Genomic DNA, 20,525 nt, shown 5'->3' on the forward strand with positions numbered 1-20,525 from the left:
TATTTCCAGGTAGTGCATTAATTGCATATTCATTACGGTCTCAATAACTATGAAAAACACAGGGACAATAGATATGGGCCTATAACTATCAGCTTTGGATGGATCACCCTTTTAGCTATCTTCAAAATTTCCAGGAAGATACCAGTCTCAAAGCAATGAACTATACAAGCTCTGTCGACGGCTGCAAAATATAAGGTATGACACGTTTAAGAAGATCAGAATTAATATAAAAATGTCTCTAGAATTAGAGCTATTCAAACTATTAACTACATTAAAATTATCATGGCAAGTAACAGGAAGCCATTTAAAAGAATTGGTATTACGCTGATTTATTATCAAGAAAATATTATACGATTGCATTTTCATTTCATTTCATTTATTATATTACATAGATCTTACATTAGCAATGAAGCTTTTAAGATGTGAAACAAGTCAAATTTTTACAAGATTACAATAATTACAATTTTTACAATTTTTTTAAATTTAAATTTCAACCTTTTACAATTTTTTGGCGAGATATAGTGAGATGAGATAAGACCGAGGATTCGCTAACAGATTACCTGACATTTGCCTTATGGTTGGAGAAAATCTCGAAAAAAAAATCCAACCAGGTAATACAAGGAGGAACCCTTAACTGAATATCTGTAACAGACTTACTAAAATAATCACTAAAAATTTGAGAGGATAAATTAAAATCCTGATGGACAACGTTCAAATTTCTAGTTTTGTTGATAATTGATCATGCGGCTTGAAATTCATTAATGGAATTCTGCAGTGCTTGGGAAAAGTGACATAAGTCAGTTTTCACAAACCTTTTTTGATAATTTATTGACAACTTACACTGATTTATGTCGATTTGATTTTTTCTGTATGAATTATTGCAATGGGAGGAATACCTATGTATTTTTTTTTCCAAGCAAACAGATGTTCCGTAAGTTGTCACTAAATTATAAAAAAAGGTTTGTGGAAACTGACTTGTGTCACTTTTCCCGAGCACTACAGAATTATTTATAAATGTTTCATTATATAATTGAGACTTCTTTTCTCTCTTAGCTTCTAAGTACTCTGTTTTAGCTAAATTAATATCTAAATTGAACTTAATATACCATTCCAAATAAATATGCAGTTTAGCAATTGTAACTTTCAGATTTCTTAAATCTTCATTAGGGCCTATACCATTTCGGATATTTATTATTATTTTTTTTACATGATTATCGTTAATTTTAATTACAATTATTAAAATTCTCAAGAAAATAAGAGAAAAATTTATCAAAACTATTAGAATTAGAATTGAGAACAAAACCCCAACCAACACAGCTTAACGTAGTGATGTAAAAGCAAAGCGCATTTTTCTGACCTTGACGTCGTGCGCGGGCTTTAAGCGCTAGATATGGAAAGAGGAAGGATTATGTGTATGAATAAACAGCCTGTTCGATTAAGAAAACAGTGGTGCACAAACTTGAAACGGAACGTGAAATATTATGTCGTTTTATATGAATTCTTTCTGTTTGATATTATCTATATTGTCTGTGAAATGAAAGTACTAACACCAATTTTTTAATATTGCAGTTGTGTTTTAAATGTTAATAAATAATACAGAGTTAAGAAGGAATATTCATATAAATCCCGTAGTACAACTATACTGTACTAAGTGAATGAAACACATCATTCATAAAGAAAGTGATATCCCAAAGAAAGAGATTGGGTATGACATGATAAGTTGGAATTGAACTTGATGGTATCTTTAACCTTATAAAAAGTAATCAACAAACTAATCAAAACAATATTATAGTAAAAAAGCAAAGTTACCTAGGTATACGTTTTAACTGTAACTGACATTACACAATAAAACTCTTATCGCATTATGCTTTTAAGGTGATATTTGTGCTCAACTTCCTATCATCAGAATATTAAATTTTCTCGAAATTTGTTGAAGCTGCAGCGCTAACGTTTTTACAACACATGGGCACATATCTCTTGTTTATGATGTAACAGTAGCTACTTTGTTAATTCATTTCCATGCGAATATTTTCAAAATTTTTAATACACTATCTTCAGTAATACATATTTACAATATATTAGATTTACGAAAACATTGTTTCAGTATCTGTAAGGCTCCTAAATAAACATCTGAAAATTTCACTTTTCTGTAAAAAGTTTACAAAATATTTCTTTTGAATAAAAAAGCACGCTTGTGAAAAATGAGCATTAAAATTAAACCTTACATTCTTATAATGCACTTACACCTCTCAGACAAATCTAAAAATTAATATGGATACAGTTTTTCTCTTTCCTTTATCCATTGAATCAGTGCTGGCCATCCCTGTATATAGCTCGACCAAGCAGCATGTACTATAGTTGCGACGCTGTTATTTCCGGCGTGACTTCGCCTCTTTGCTTACGTCTTAGAAAGTGAAGGCTTTATAAAGTCTAAGTAGGTAGTATCGTTCGCCATTTTTGTTCTTTCGTTGCCGAGCTACCGGACGAGGGATCTATTTGCCACATCGTTAAACATTATCATGTCGTACCTCCTATGATATTAAATCAAACGCACTGTCATTCAGCAAATAATTGAGCGGCAAATAACGCTTTCTGCGAACGCCAACGAAAGAGCCAAAATGGGGGGCGATTATATTAAGTATTTATCGAGCCTTCTTTATCATCAGCGAATCACAAGACGCAAACGTTTAAATGTAGCCGACCTACAATGTGATTGGCTGCCGGAAATAAGAGTGACGGGACTATAACTCTTTCGTATGTCTCTTTCCTTTCCGCCGTAAAACGCTCAGGTTCTCCTGAGCTCTAAAGCGCGCCTTGCCCATATGGACATCAGTTGACATGAATGCCTTAACGTAATATTCAAACTCAATTCATCGAAAGAACGCACTTTCACTTCTTTTGTTCAAGTAATATCCGAATTGGTATTACACTTTTTATTAAATATTTTTGTCAAAAAAGCATCATGGTCAGAGAGCGAAACTTTTAAAACATCAACATTAATCGAAGATCGTGGAAAATTTGTAATAACGTTATCCAGACAGGTATCACCTCTTGTAGGTTTTGTGTTCAAACAGTAGCAATTAACAGATCTCAACGAGTTTAAAATTTGATTTGTAGTAGAATAACATCTACATCAAACGCCGGGAAAGCCTCAAGTCATATATTGATTTGTAGTGTTAGTACACAAATTATATCAATATTAATATCCCCACATAAAATTAATGGTATACTGTAAAGACACAAGGCAGTAAGTAATTTCTCCATTACTTCCATAAAGATATTCATATCGTCACTTGGAGATCGATATACAGATAAAATAATAACGTCAAAGTCCAATATAATAACAGCAACTAGCACACTTCAAAGTGCTTTTCAGTGTAAAATTTAGATACGTCAAGAACTTTGAAATTGATATTATAAACACTACGATAAAATGTACAACATACAAAACCTTCGAGTACAGCAAGATCACAATATTGTTAACGTTGCACCAAAGTTCAGAAACACAAAAACATGAAGTGTTTTCTTCATTCAAAAAATAACCAGTTCATTAAGTTTGTTAAATATTGACTGGACATTTAAAAAAAAAACTATATTAAACAGAATCGTTATTAAAACGATCGTATATAGACTGGCGATCATTCACTCCTCAGATTACAATGACACATTGAAGAATTTTTCCTCAAATTTTATATCGGATTAGCGGACCCTAATAAATATTCCTCAAATTACATGCGCCTTAGTTTCCTAGGAGAAGGGCAAAATCCAGGATGGCGGACGAAACTCCCAGGAATGTACTGCCAACTATGAACTTCAAATACCACCAAACATCCCAAAATCCAAGATGAAAAATTATACATATATTGATATTTTAAGGGGGGGGGGCAAGCCGTCCTTAACCCCCGAAAATCACTAAAAAAACAATACAAAACATCATAATTGTTCAACTTACCAAAAAACTTCAATGATTTCAGAAGCAACCGCTTCTAAAGTTAAACCATGCAATCATCAAAGAATTGAACCAATACTCTGACGTGCAGTCAACATCACATAATTAAACCATGTATTTATACAAAATGAAGTCCTCTTCGAACACTTATGACACCTTAACCTATACAGAAAGTTGAGTAAATCATTCCTTGAAAACGTAAAAAACAAAGTTATCTTCTCCACAATCGACACAATTCTTATTCTCCAGCGAAGGAATTAAACCGAAATCGACACAAAACTGAATACTCTTTTCTATATTTACACATCTTTCACAAATATTATAAAACGACAAAGTTTCAATCGCTTCCGTATTCAGAGAAAATACACAACTACTCACGTCAAACCAACTACAATCCATTGACGATATTATCCATTCAAAATGAACGAAAATCCAGACGACACCTGGTATGAAAACCTAGAACTCACTAACAAAAAATCACTAAAACTGAAATCTAAAAAAATTGTTAATAGTTACTAGATCCAACCAGAAGCCCGTCTCCTAGAAATTTACTAAATAAAGACAACTAGACATAAATGAAAAAGACACTAAACATAGCAGAAAATGACAAAAAGAAAGATAAAGCAAAGACAGTAAGAGAGAAAAATATCAAATAAAGATAGAGTGGTCCTTTATTACCGTTTTAAAATTGTATTTGTTACAATTTTTATTCTATTCTTTTATATCCAAACCACATTTTTACAGACTTGAGCGGCATGGTAACAGTTCATCATATTAAATAATTTCGAAATTTAATAAACATTCACTATTTCATCCATCTGGATACATGCTATATAATAGCATATTATGAAACAAGTTCATAATGTTACACTTTATTGCACGAATCAGTTTTTAGGAAACGAGCGAAACGATTTTTCTAATTTTTACGAATACAATAACTGTATAACATTATAAACTTGTTTCATATGTTATTTTTTGTACGACAACATTATAGAACAGTTAATAAAGAAATAACATAAAATTTATAACATTGGGTAGTTAGATATCATGGTCTATGGAGAAAGGGGGATGCTGTGAGGACAATAAAATTATGTATTAAATATTATTGCACAACAAATTATTTCATAATATTAACTTTATGACAAAAGTTGTGCAGTCATAATAAAAGTCAGTTTTAGTTGGCATGGTAATATTTTACAACACTGACTGGTACAATAATGTGGAATATTATGAACGATTCTTTTACTAATGATAAAGATTGTTTCTAAAGGTAATGTACAACAAAGGAACAGTACGATTTATGAATATTTGAGTTTTTGTCTGTCAGTATTTAATATAATTTTGCGCTATTTACAAGATGAAATATTGATTGAATTAAAAACTTTCATAATTACAATTGACTTTACTTATGCGTAAAATAAAAAAAAAACTTCACGCCCAACGTGGGGCTCGAACCCACGACCCTGAGATTAAGAGTCTCATGCTCTACCGACTGAGCTAGCCGGGCGACAGATTTCGGAGTCTTCATAACATGTATACTAAAGAGCCACTGATGCGTCATTGCTAAGCACAATCTAGTCTTATTTGTAGTGCGTCTAAAATAAACTACACACAGAGAATAAAGTCCTATCGACATTATTTCGCTTTCTTCCTCTTCGAAGATCGTATTTTCACCACTCCCGCTGAACGGATTGTCCTCGTGTTTGAACTGGAAAAAGGGTCAGTATCAATGACGTGTATACGAATGGAAGACTACTTAAAAAATAGAGAGAGTGAGAGAGATACGAGTTTCACTTGAGTTCAAAGCAAGCATTGATGGTCGGGATAGGCATATCGTTTTGATATCGGTTATCTAGTATTCACGCAGGGTACCTTATACAATAATTCTATATGGGCCATAAATACACATTTCAGAAGTGACACAGTTTATGGGATGTAAAGATATTGTGCAAACCAGAAGATGACATTTATGCTATTTTTGTTTTGAAAAAATTTGTCATTTTACTCGTAAATTCCTATTTTGAAGTGTCCATAGCCTTTATTTAAATACCGTATGTGCTTCCCATCCAAGCGGTCCGTGTGGTTGATTCCCTGCATAAGACAATTTCAGTCTAAGGAACTGGAGCTTTGTCATTTGTTACATACTGTCTTGTGTTGTCTCAGCGGTGGTCCTGTGCCGTGCTGACCGGGCAGAAGCGCAATATCCACCTGTCCAGTATTAATTGTCAGAAGGATATAACCATATAAGCATACTCTTCACTACACCGCTCTCAAATAAAACTGAGAAATTAACAATAAATCAGCAACAATAATTCATTTTAAAGGAAAAGGAGAAAAAATTTAATTGAGAAAAATTTTGAAACTTTCTCTGAAAACGAATTAATCAAGGCAATGGATTTTGTTGAACAAAATTAGTGTTACGTCCCCCCCCCCACATACGAACCCTGTTTTACATAAGTAGGCCTATATTACGGTTAAAGTTTTTAACCAAGTAGAGATAATATAAAAACAATTAGACATTTACATTTTTCCCCGACAACGTTATTCTTTTCTAATTCCAGTCAATTTTCTGACTTCTTCTCACTATAAATTACAGAGGTCTATGTCTCTCCTAAAGGGGAGCTAACATTTTTCCTATTATTGTCACCACTCGCTAGTTCTGACCGCACTGTTCTGTGTATTATTCGACCGAGGCGAGTGGAACCGCGGGCGTAATGTGAAATACAGTAGAACTCCAATTATCTGTCACCCTATTAACCCATTGGCGGATTATCCGACTGTTTTTCTCTCGCTTTTTTTTTCTTTGCTACAGAAACATGTGAAGTACTATTGTACGTTATATTAGTAGGTATTTTTTCTAGAGAGTGTTATTACAATCATTTACATAGTTTAGTCTGCTGTTCGAGTTGCCGTACTGTACAACTTCTATATAAAATGAATTCCATGAGTGTTAAAAGAAAAGTGTTGTGTTAAGTATTGAACAAAATGAAAATAAGTTGTTTGGGGAAAGAGAAACTGTAGGTCATCTCGCATCAGAATACGAGAGTGATGTTACAGCTGTGCGCGATTTAGTAAAAATCAAATATAAAGTGTATACAGTATGTAAATCTACAACATGAGACCACTACTATTCCTATCTTTCTGCTGAAAGCCATTACAAGGAATTTTCTTACCCCTTAAAAACACGTCGTTGACAACCGATCTTAAATTAATGAACTTTTGGTTCACTACCAAGCGTGTTAAACACAAGACCACGAAGGAAATTGCGATAGTTGAAGTATTATTCACTTAATTTACGATAATATTTTATGGTACGGATTATCCGATCTTTTCGATTAACCGTTCAGTCAACTCTTTCATTACTTACTTCCTGGCTTTTAAGGAACCCGGAGGTTCATTGCCGTCCTCACATAAGCCCTATCCTGAGCAAGATTAATCCAGTCTCTATCATCATATCTCACCTCCCTCAAATCCATTTTAATATTATCTTCCCATCTCGGCCTCCCTAAAGGTCTTTTTCCCTCCAGCCTCCCAACTAACACTCTATATGCATTTCTGGATTCGCCCATACGTGCTACATGCCCTGCCCATCTCAAACGTCTGGATTTAATGTTCCTAATTATGTCACGTGAAGAATACAATGCGTGCAGTTCTGTGTTGTGTAACTTTCTCCATTTTCCTGTGACTTCATTCCTCTTAGCCCTAAATATTTTCCTAAGCACCTTAATCTCAAACACCCTTAACCTATGTTCCTCTCTCAAAGTGAGAGTCCAAGTTTCACATCCATATAGAACAACCGGTAATATAACTGTTTTATAAATTCTAACTTTCAGATTTTTTGACAGCAGACTGGATGATAAGAGCTTCTCAACCGAATAATAACAGGCATTTCCCATATTTATTCTGTGTTTAATTTTTTCCCGAGTATCATTTATATTTGTTGCTGTTGCTCCCAAATATTTGAACTTCTCCACCTCTTCAAAAGATAAATTTCCAATTTTTATATTTCCATTTCGTACAATATTCTGGTCACGAGACATAATCATATACTTTGTCTTTTCGGGATTTACTTCCAAACCTATCTCTTTACTTACTTCCAGTAAAATTCCCGTGTTTTCCCTAATCGTTTGTGGATTTTCTCCTAACATATTCACGTCATCCGCATAGACAAGCAGCTGATGTAACCCGTTCAATTCCAAACCCTCTCTGTTATCCTGGACTTTCCTAATGGCATACTCTAGAGCAAAGTTAAAAAGTAAAGGTGATAGTACATATCCTTGCTTTAGCCCACAGTGAATTGGAAACGCATCTGACAGAAACTGACCTATACGAACTCTGCTGTACGTTTCACTGAGATACATTGTAATTAACCGAACTACTTTCTTGGGAATACCAAATTCAATAAGAATATCATATAAAACTTCTCTCTTAACCGAGTCATATGCCTTTTTGAAATCTATGAATAACTGATGCACTGTACCCTTATACTCCCATTTTTTCTCCATTATCTGTCGAATACAAAATATCTGGTCAATAGTTCCACGGATAATAGAGGTTTTTTCTGTATCGTGGTGCAGAATTACGAACACAGGAGCAGTAGCGCCACGGCTCCGGGCTGCAGGACTCCACTGGCCTTGACTGCAATTGGTTCCAGCGCTAGACCAAGCCAGCAAACATTTCGCTTCCCATTTTATGCAGACTTATGACAGCCAACTAGACGGTAGTAGGTAGGTTAAAAATGTTTTGTGCTTGGAGGACACACTGCGTCGAATAACTTCATAATTTTATTTAAAGTTGCAATATCCACAACTTTAATTAATAAGTTATTATATGTCGACGTTCCATTTCATTATAATATCTGAATCAGAAAGTTTTTAGTAAAACATTATCTGGTGGTGTGGATTCCACACTGTGGAAATATATACTGTACTTGTGTTAAAAGAGGATGTAAGACGTAAATGTTTCATCCTCTGTATATTTGTTAATTCTCCATTAATTAAACCAATTTCGCTAGTCTACTGCCCAATTCTTAAGGCACAACATTCGTGTTTCAAACATCATTATTTTGTTGAAATGTTACCGTACTGTATGCAAACATGTAATCTAATTATAGCGTAAAGCTGAAGTAGTACTATTGAGTTTTTCGGATATGTCACGTTTACATAATTATAATATTGGCATATATTTTTTCAATAATATAAATAGCTTCATAATTATTTCCCTACCAGCAACATGGTTTAACTGTGACGATGCTGCAATACTATCTAGTGAGTATGAATAATTCCTATTCAAAACATTTTCTGTCCTTGGGTTGGATGCAATTGCTAAAGCAGAAATGATTAAAGCATCACGTGACCCTAGCCATAAAAGTTTCAATAGAAAAAAATGTTATGTTTTATTTAACGACGCTCGCAACTGCAGAGGTTATATCAGCGTCGCCGGATGTGCCGGATTTTTGTCCCGCAGGAGTTCTTTTATATGCCAGTAAATCTACTGACATGAGCCTGTCGCATTTAAGCACACTTAAATGCCATCGACCTGGCCCGGGATCGAACCCGCAACCTTGGGCATAGAAGGCCAGCGCTATACCAACGTACCAACCAGGTCGACGTTTCAATAGAGCTAACTAGAATTATTATAAAAGACAATATGAATAACTACAAAAGTAGATAATAATAATAATAATAATAATAATAATAATAATAATAATAATAAAGGTAAAAGGTAAAGGCATCCCCGTAACATCCCATGAAGGCACTTGGGGGGCATGGAGGTAGAGCCCCATGCTTTCCATGACCTCGACACTAGAATGAGGTGGTGTGGTCGTCACCACGCTCTGACCGCCTTTTATCCCCGAGGAAGACCCGGTAGCCTACTTAATTTTATAGGAGGCTGAGTGAACCTCGGGGCCGTTTTGAAAGTTTGGCAACGAGAAAAAATCCTGTTACCACCTGGGCTCGAACCCCGGACCTTCCAGTCCGTAGCCAGCTAATAATAATAATAATAATAATAATAATAATAATAATAATAATAATAATAATGTCCAATTGCAGACACCTGTAGACAAACATATTGTTAAGTAACGACATCTGTTCTCTATCTAACTACAATATTGTTAATGTAGCTCTTCAATGCAGTAAATGTTTCAAGTGTTTCACATTTTGGGACATCCAGAACTCGCGTACGCGCCCCCTCACCGACACTCGGGGAAGGACGTAATTCTACATCAAAAACTTATGATCATCTTCAATTTCAGACGCCTGTAGAATGTGTGGGTAAGGAGACTATAAATTTGTTGGAAATACCAATATATATATATATATATATATATATATATATATATATATATATACCTGTGTGTGTGTGTGTGTAAAAATTTAATGAAACCTTACATTTTTTTCAATTGCTAATTTACATATTGTAAATATAAAATTACATATTATAAATATATACAAAAAATACACATAAATACAAAATACAGGACATATAGCAATAGAAATGGAATAAAATGATACAATAATACCAATACAACTTAATTAAACTTTTTGTGAATAGTATAATGTGCATACTTACAAGAAATAAGAACTTCGCAAATAAATTTACATAGACTATTATATTCAATACAAATTTAATAACTAAAAGTTACGCCCAACGTGGGGCTCGAACCCACGACCCTGAGATTAAGAGTCTCATGCTCTACCGACTGAGCTAGCCGGGCATACGGATTGAACTCTCACACACTGTGATAGGCTGTTACTTGAATTCAGGTCACCCATCTCAGAACTTGGCAATGTGTTTGTTTACATTAAGCAATTCCTCACGAAAACAATAACAACAATTTTTATTTTTAAGCATTCTTAATAAGGAGACCTTGTATTTAATTAACTATTAATTGTCAGAAAAATAAAAATAAGAGGAGGAGGAAAAAATTGGACATATTTCACAATAAAACATTCAATATTTTTTTTGAAAACACATGTTATTCCTTATAAATAGCACAGACAATCTCTGGTGTGCTATTAACTGATTTTTTATTCAATATTTCACACGTATTAAAACAGAAATGTAAAAAATTCGATGCGTATTAAATTATTAAATTAGGCCTAATATGTAAACAATATTATCCGTTTATTCTAATGTACACACCGTAATAGACAGTTTTATTGTAATTATTTATTTTCTCGCATCTACATAGGCCTACAATTCATTTAAAATGAAAGCGTAAATATACATACTTCTACTAAACGTTTATAAAATCATATTTATACATCTAAGAAATGTATACTGTGGTAATGACGTAAGACAATAAAAGTGTTGTTGAAACGAATAGAAATTCCCTGAAAAAGATGTAACAATTACGTAAAACCAGAAAGTAATATCACAATATGAACAAGCGAAAGAACTGAAAAAAGGCCTACCTGTACCTGACGTAAAATATCTACAATCAAGGCGTAATCAACAGGATTCATGTACACTGTACACGCGAGCATTATCTGTGATATACCAACAAAATTATATCGTCCTCTAAATCCAGAATTTATTACCACTTTCTACTGTCCGCCCAACAAATAAAGAGACGCTGTGAGGTATTAACTACAAGTTCCCTCCTTCTTTTTTATCTTTGCCCACACTAATACAAAGTTAGGAAGTAATGCCTATAACTGATCGCTTAACAAATAAGATAGATCAACATTGCACTGATGATGATGTTGATGATGATTATGAAGGCGACGACGTTTCCTTCACGTTGTTCTCAAAGAAGAGTCTCGCTAATGAGCAAAATTACCCAAATGATAATTTTTTTGCACATCTGCACTGTCCAAGTTAAAATATATCATTATCTCACTAATGTCCATGTGCATCAACGTCGGTTAGTGTAACCACCAGTTAAAATTGCCACCTAACCGCTGATTAAGCATTTTTTACGGTGTATTGACCTTGGTTAGGATTCAAATAGGAGGTTAATCGCGGTAATCTGTAACCGGCCATATTCGAGCGGTTAAAGGAGATAACCAGTGATTAGTAGGCCAAGTAAAACAAAATGGCGGCCAGATCCACAGATGATTATTTCGAAGACGATTATTACTGTACAGTAATTGAATTACTTGGATAGAGATTATGGGGAGCGTGAAGTTTCTTCAGTGGAAAGAGAGAAATCTTACGAGGAATTAGGTGACAGAAAATTTCACAGAAACAGTCGTATATCTCCTATGAATCGGCTTCTTATATTACGATTCTATGCAACCGATATTTTCTGTACTTTATTATCTCTTCTTTTACGTCATTGGCTGAAAGAAGAGAGGTTATGGAAGGATCTTATGATAATGCAAGTTCTCTATTATAAATGGGGTTCTGGATCGTACACACATTCGTACTAATCTTCATCCTTTTCCTTTACGGATATTCCATTTTTTTCATACTGTATATAGTAATTAAGTCTAACAATACTTCAAACTCACATTGGGATATAATCATTTTTGTATTTAATTTTTCATTTTGTACGATTTTAACCTAACAGCACTGAAAAACAAAGAAATGCAACTCGCAAACATAACAGTGCCCAAAGGCAAACAACTGCAACGCGAAAATATAGGACACGTTCGTTTCTATGTAGAACGGAGTAAGCGCAGTCGTATTTAGACGTTGACTATTATCTTTGCAGAGGAATGGATGCTTTTCTTTAGTCGTTTTGTAGAAACAGTGTACCATCATAGACTTCACTCTGGTTAAATGAAGTGTCAGCTAACCATGTTTAAGTAATCGGTGATTATGAATGGTGCACAAAAAATACATTTTAACCATGGTTACTGTTTAACCGTCGTTTCGTAACTTATGATTACTGCGTTTTTAACCAATGTTGATGTACTTCGCCATAAGACAGCTTGAATAATAGACCATCGATAATCCAACATTTAAACTTCACAAATTTGCGTATTATATCGTAACTAATCGCGGGTTTCTCAGAAACTAAAGTTTAATAGTGTTTTAAAATAAGTCTAATTCTGAACATGTATCGAGTAGGACGGGCGATAATCTCATATCTATACATCAGGTTCATGCCTAGTAATTGTTTTCTCCTACTCTTCGCCTTCTTTTGCTTGTCCTCCTCCAACACTCTCTCTTACTCCACTGTAGTTCCTCTTTGTTTTTCTATTAACATTGTTATTCTTGCTCTTCCTCGCCTTCTCTTTCATCTCTCCTTCCTCTTTCATACACCCTTCTTCTCCTTTCTTTTCCCTTCTTGCTCCTACTCTTCCTATTCTCCCTTCTGTCTTGTTTCTCGTCCTCTTCTATTTATTTTCTCTTCCTACTCTTTTGCTGCTTCTCCTTATTACCTCCCTTCCCCTCCTTTCTTCAATCTCTTCCTTATCTTTTCCTTGCTCTCCATATTATGATTATTATTATTATTGTTATTATTATTATTGTTATTATTATTATTATTATTATTATTATTATTATTATTATTATTATTATTATTTCATTTTATCCTATTTCTTCTGATGATCATTTTTCTTGCTTCCAATATAACTTTCGAAGATATATAACGTGTTACATAATTATGTAGGTATTTAAAAAATGTACATAACACATGACCTTCACTAATTCACTTTCCACTGGAAACGTCTTTGAACTTCCATATAAGCAAGCATTGCCTTACTTTATATAAAAATTCAGATATTGGCATACCGTTGACTTTTTTTACATCAACATTTTACCACACACATCCAGAGTTGTGACTTTACGCGTAAAACATTAATTACATTACAGTAAAATACGCGTAAATAATGCGTAATTAACGTAATATGTGTAAAATATGTAAAAAAAAACCTCCAAGAACGTTTATTTTTACTCTACCTTCGTTCAGTTTGTGATGAAAATTTACCGTTTGAATTGCCAACAAACCTACAGTAGCTTATAATTCGAGGCTATCAATTAATTTAAAAAAAAATGGAGACCTTAAGAAGATTTTGTGTACATACCGAATGAAGTGAAAGGTTTCTACACAGAACTGTACACATTGCCTACGATCAACGAAGATAGTAACAGTGGAAACGAAGATTGAAAAAATAAGTTTATTAATGACTGACATACATGAAGTCTATTCAGTCATGCTTCCCAACTCTTTGATGATTAGTAGACAGTGGATGCAGGATGACTTATCGTTGAATGTAGGTGCACATTTACTATATGTTACATTTTTTTCATTCAGACCATTGGCTGAACAGGTTTTAAACGTAAAATAGACGACGTCAACATGCTACTGTATCTCCGTACAGTCAGAAGGAAAAGAAAAATAACGTACTGTAGTACATACCTTGCAAGGTTCAGTCCTCGTCATCATTGATGCAATTACCAGCGTTGCAGTAAACGACGATATATTCTCGTAAGTTGTCGAAGCTGAATCGTCTTCGCCTATCGCTTAAACAGTTTTTGTATCGAGAGAATTTCTGAAGAAAAACTCTAAAACGGGGATCACTCAATTTCTTTAGAGGAATATTTGCACTGAGCATCATGTTGCACTTGTCGTTTAGACCCGCACAACGATAATGATGATGATAATGATGATGATGGTTCCTTAGATTTCATTTCAACGCATTTCCAGTACGATGTACTGTTGCAATGTTTCTCTATAGCCTGAGTTGTTCTGGTTTTTATTTCAATTTTACATACATTACACACGATATTGTCTTCGTTAATACATAAAATGTCACTCTCATACTTCTTAATTGCATTTCGTATCTCTAAGCGAATTTAACGTTTTGACTTCGACATTATTAATGGATCAGCACTACACTATTCAACTCGTACTAAATACTTGAGCAGGATAACACAACTGCACACATTGCGTTGCAATGTGGACCGGGGTTCCTTCGTTATGTACTCGCCAGGTACACAAAAGACGAACGACGCGGCACGTGCCATATACTCCGTTACGAAACAACTTCATTTTTCCTTAAGTCATCCCGCATTCACTGTCTAATGATTAGTCATTTACTACATAAAATTTGGAAAATGATTACATTTAATGAGTTATTTTCAAATCAAAATAATTAGGCCTACCTTAAACTGTTATACTGCAAAAATACCTTTATCGTTAAAATCGTTTATTTTAAAAATCCCGAAAGTGACAAAACCAAAACTTTCGAGAAATCAATAAAAACTGTCTAATTTTATTAATTTTATTTTAATTGTCAAAATGTATTTAACAAGTGATATTAGTTGCTAAATGTTACCTTTATTCACCATTAGTTGCGTTTTATAATATACAATAAAGTCTGCCAAAAAATAATTTAGTTAGGATGTTATGGTGTTTTTCCAACAAACGAACTGAAAGTAAGCAAAGTACTTCTATTTTCCTAAGCATTAGAGTGAATGAAAGTAAGTATAATCTATGTAAAAACTACAGTATAAAATTACAAAACAGTTTTTTTTTCTGTTGCAACAGACATTTTTCTTATCGGGACTTAAAAGGAATGAAATAATTTATGTTTATATTGTCAAAAATCAATAAATATTAGTTTATTACTCCGTGTGTAAAACAGTTTTCTACATTACGTATTTTACATGTAAATTACACGTAAAATACGTACAGGTAGTAATTTACTCGCCCAACCCTGCACACACCACTGTCTTCCTAAATTAATACCACTGTTGTAAATACAGTTCTAATTTCCACTTATTCCACTTTTGAGGAAATTTTTACCATTTACTTTAAAAAAGATTCTTATTCAGACGCTTGTGATGCCCCATTTTGATTATTGTGATTCCTTTCCGACAAATGTAACCCATAACCTAGCTGAGAGGTTGCAGCGTGCTCATAATATGTGTATAACATTTATCTGCAATACTCCCAAATTTGATCATGTAACATCATCCCTCGAGCTGCTATCATGGGTTGGCCTGAATGAACGAAGAATCATGCATTCACTGACACTTATGTTTAAACTCTTGCATACCTCTATTCCTAATTACCTAGCAGCACGTTTTCAGTTTCTCACAACAGTACGGAACCAGAATCAAGCATTTCTTTGTCTCTCTCATCACGAAACGTTCTCACGAAATCTGACGCACTGAATCACCTCTAGGCGGGTTATTAGGGTACTTGGCTATATCACTTTTCGAACGGCGCCTTAGTAACCGAAACCTGTTTTCAAGCGTACACTCGTTACTTGCTAGCCAGGTCGAACACCCTAATGTGCCGTTACTAAAAATTGGGAATGACCGGTGCCAAGTACACGCCGAGAGAAACCGTTCAAAACACCGAATGTATTTTCCGCTACAACTTAATGTTTTTTTTTTAATACAGTGAATATTGAAATATGATTACATAGTAGACAGCGATAATGAAAGAAATGAGGAATTATGTTAACAGAAGAAATAAAAATTCTAGCAGAAGAATGTTCATAATAATCAGTGGCGTAGCCTGGTTTTCAGACTGGGGTATGTAACCCAGTTAATATAATTTAAAAATGGAATTTCCCATATCTGTATCCAGCATAGCGTATATACCGAATACAATTGTATCATGTAATATAAACACTGCATTTATCTTCCTTTCTAATACAAATTAACAAGTATATTACGTATCTAGTGAAACATCGACAAATAATAAACACACTGAAAAGTGTTTTAATAAACTTAGTTTAGGACTATGCAATAAAAATAAAATTAATAAACTCACGTTTACTATCAGCCTACTTCTTGTAAATCAGCTGGATCCTCCGGTTTTCTGAGCGAAGACTTCAAATACATCATCCTTAAATGAAGGTCGAGAACGTAGCTTCTGCAGAAGTTTGCTCTCAATGTTCATCAGAGCAAGGGCTGAGAGTCTCTCTTCATGCTGAGTGCTGCGAAGGTAATCTTTTATTCTTCTCAAGCAGGAAAAATCTCTTTCTACCGAAGCACTAGTTGCTGGTATAGTAATGATCAAAGTTGTCAGTTTGAAAGTTTCAGGGAACACTGTGGAAAGATCCATTGTCTTCATATACTGGTGTAGCTCAAAAACACTAGTTTTCTTCATATCAGGATCACCATAAATCACACACAATTCACTTTTTATTCAAATGAAATATAAAAGGTCTCACAATTTACTTTCAGACTTGAAAGTGTCTCTTCCGGGAACCATTTTTTGAAGTTAGAGAATTGTGCATGGTCAAGAAGATAGACAAATTGTAGCTTTGAAATTTAATTAAATCTCTGAGATATAGTTTGTCTATGGTATCAATGATTTCGAAAAATAATCGTATATAGTTGCATTTATCATTGTCGGTGTCGGAGACACTGCCAGTACGAATTCTCTTTTCTTGAAGTTCATAGCCATCCTCATTCATTTCCTTCCAAAGTCCGTCAAATTCGTTCCTATAATTATGCAAATAGGCCTAAAGTTTGAAATTTTCTAACATTCTATTACAGTAAGCAATATCTGAAAGCTTTCTCTGGAGTACTTGGAAGAGGACATCAGAGTACTGAAATATGTTGGAAAAAACTGTCAAAAGGAAATTGAAAGTGAATTCTTTTAACTTGGTCAATAAGCCTCCTGCACATGTAACAGTATCTTCATCCCATACCAATTCAGTGTTTTCATTTTTGACCATTGTTTCAAATAAATGTTCCATGTCAATTTTGTGTTCTTTTTCTGTCCGAACTTTGGAAGTTCCATCGAATCTGAGGAACAGATGGAATTCGTTTTGTCACATGCAAATCCAAAGCATGAACCCTCTTTGTTGATTTAGAAAAAAATGTTCCAAAACCTGCCGGAGAAATAAAGAAGACCTTAACTTGTTTGATAAAACTAGTTGACTGCGACAGCACAAGATTTAACTGGTGGGCGTAGCAGTGAACGAATATGGCTGATTTACAATGTTCTCTGAGCTTCGACTGCAATCCATTATGTTCCCCTGCCATGACAGCTGCCCCATCATAATATGTTTGGAAAATTAGTCTATCTGAACAAGAAAGTCATTAATAATATTGAGAGCATGATTCAAGAAAGAATGTGATTTTCTACCAAAACTTACATCTGCAAAGCAAATAAATCTCTCTTCAATATTACCGCCAAAAGTTACGTAACGAAAGACTGTAGAGAGTTTTTCTTTATTGCTTACATCAGGAGTTTCATCTAAAAACAATGAAACAAAAGAGACTTCTGAAATTTCCTTTTTAATTTCACGAGTAATAACTGCACTTACACTTCAAATGAAGCCATTCTGAATATCAGGTGAAGTTCCACAAAATACAGTTGACTTTTCTAAACGTTCTTTCAAAGACATGCCATATGTTGAAACTTCATCTATATAGCCTACTCAAAATAATTTCCTCTGTTTGAAGATTCCGCACTCCCATCGTGACCACGAAATGCAAGTCCTTGTTTTCCTAAAGAGGAAGCAGCTCGTATGAAATATGAAAGTATAGCTCTGTTTTTTTTAACTTCGTTATTGTGCTCTTCAATAGAAAGTCTGTACTGATTATTTAAAGAAAATTATATCCTTGGAGTTTTTTTACTTGGTTATATAACGACGCTGTATCAATTACGAGGTTATTTAGCGTTGATGAAATTGGTGATAGTGAAATATTTGGCGAGATGAGGCCGAGGATTCGCCGTAGATTACCTGACATTTACCTTACGGTTGGGGAAAACCTCGGAAAAAACCCAACCAGATAATCAGCGCAAGCGGGAATCGAACCCACGCCCGACTGCAACTCTGGATCGGCAAGCAAGCACCTTAGCCGACCGAGTTACGCCGGTGGCTCTCCTTGGAGTTTTCCCGAACATTTTTTAGTGTTTTTTTTTCAAATATCATATGGTTACAAAAATAGTTATGTTTCTTGGCTGCCTTATAAATATTATTTAAATCTTCATAGCCATTGGTATTCCAAACGGACTTTTCATTAGAAAAGACAAGACAAGACCAGCAAAACAGTTTGTTTAAAGTCTTACAACCGCACAGCCACGACTCACTTTCATAAATCTTTGCATTAAAATGTCTCACACACTTTTTTATGTTCGTAGTGATATTCAGTACTGGTTTTGAAAGGCCTGCTTTAATTACGTCTTCTTTTTCACAGAACGTTAAAGTTTGGAAGCTCCTTACCTTCAAGTTGTCGATTATACAACAATTTGTTTCCATATTTGATGCATCGCGACAATGAACACGAAACAATTTCCCTTTCACTCACTGCGTGACCTCTTGGATGTATATTGTCAGCGTACATACCTTAAGCCCATAAGCGTGTAACACAAAGATCTTAACCTAAATAATTTATTTCAACACTTAACAATCAAGCTTTCAAAGCAGTCTTCAGTGTTCACAAATGAAAAGAGTACACATTTTGGAACAAATAACTCACTCATCATTCTTTATAAGTCACTGGAAATAATATTATAATACAAGCATGTCTATACGACAATATGTACTACAACGCTATACATACGACAGGGTCACGCGCATGCTCATTGCATGAGTTTCCTCGGGCTGACGACAGGTGTCGTTGAGACGTTGCGAAGTGTTTTTAAACATCAAGCGGGCCGTGCCCATAGAGTTACAGTATAATTCTTACTAATGGTCGCGCCTTCTGTTCGAGGTGATTAAAACATAGTGCGAATTCAAAATTAAACATTCTGGGAAAAATTGATCTGTCCGAAAACGATTATATGTTACAATATTATAATTCATAATTCAGAGTCACCTTGAAGGAAATTGCAGGGTATGTAACACATCTCCCACATCCATGGACGCTACGCCCCTTCATATAATTCTTTGCGTTACAAATCCCTCTTACATTATATGCCGTCTATCGAACCTCAGGCTCATTGGTGAGAAGATGTGGCTCGATTGAGGTACTGCCAACAGGAAATACAGCCCTTTTAATAAGACATTTAAAAATAAATGTACATGAAAACATGCAAAGTGCTTGTGCAATTAATTTGTGTACAACACCTACATGAACAACGATGCTAGAAAAAAAACGAATGGAAGAGGACACGCCTCTGCAGTATCGATTAGCTGTAGCAAAATTGGCGTACAATTAATCTTACTAACTTAATTATGTGAAATGGTGCCAAAAAAGCAGAAGTTGTCAACGGTCGGCCATTGTTACTGGACATTTTTTAGAATTTTACTGCGGCTTCTTTCATCAGTTCCTTAAAATTTCAAAACGAAGATAGGAGCAATAACAGGATATGGTAACCCAAACCTTTCTCTTCTCTGCTACTAAGATATATAAAATATATATTACTTTATAATGTACTTTTATATATCCTGTATGTATATAAATATATATGTATATACCGTATGAGTATAATTATATATACATATTTAGGATTACTTTTTATGGGATGCGCAAAATAATTGTCGTGTCTACAACACCTATCACCAAAGAGAATATGAAGCAACGAATACGTGCTTAAATGTTAATGGAGATTATTTGGAGCATTAATGAATTAATGCAAAGTAATAGCATAGTTAATTGCACCTCATACATACTTACATACATACATATATATACTCGTACATACATACATACATACATACATACATACATACATACAAACATGTCCACTGCTGCAGAGTAACGG

The 20,525-nt window shown here is 34.3% G+C and overlaps 1 protein-coding gene and 2 non-coding genes across 3 annotated transcripts in view; 1 reads left to right on the top strand and 2 right to left on the bottom strand.

Moving 5' to 3' along the window:
- LOC138698214 (UPAR/Ly6 domain-containing protein crok-like) overlaps window positions 1–20,525 on the top strand; it is a 321,928-nt gene that overhangs the window by 90,766 nt on the left and 210,637 nt on the right. The gene's annotated exons all lie outside the window — the stretch shown is intronic.
- On the bottom strand, window positions 5,384–5,456 carry TRNAK-CUU (transfer RNA lysine (anticodon CUU)). Its single transcript has one exon. It is a non-coding gene; the product is annotated as a tRNA-Lys (tRNA).
- Window positions 10,595–10,667, bottom strand: TRNAK-CUU (transfer RNA lysine (anticodon CUU)). The gene has a single exon. It is a non-coding gene; the product is annotated as a tRNA-Lys (tRNA).

This window comes from Periplaneta americana, chromosome 4 (genome assembly GCF_040183065.1).
Source record: "Periplaneta americana isolate PAMFEO1 chromosome 4, P.americana_PAMFEO1_priV1, whole genome shotgun sequence".
NCBI classification, from domain to species: domain Eukaryota; kingdom Metazoa; phylum Arthropoda; class Insecta; order Blattodea; family Blattidae; genus Periplaneta; species Periplaneta americana.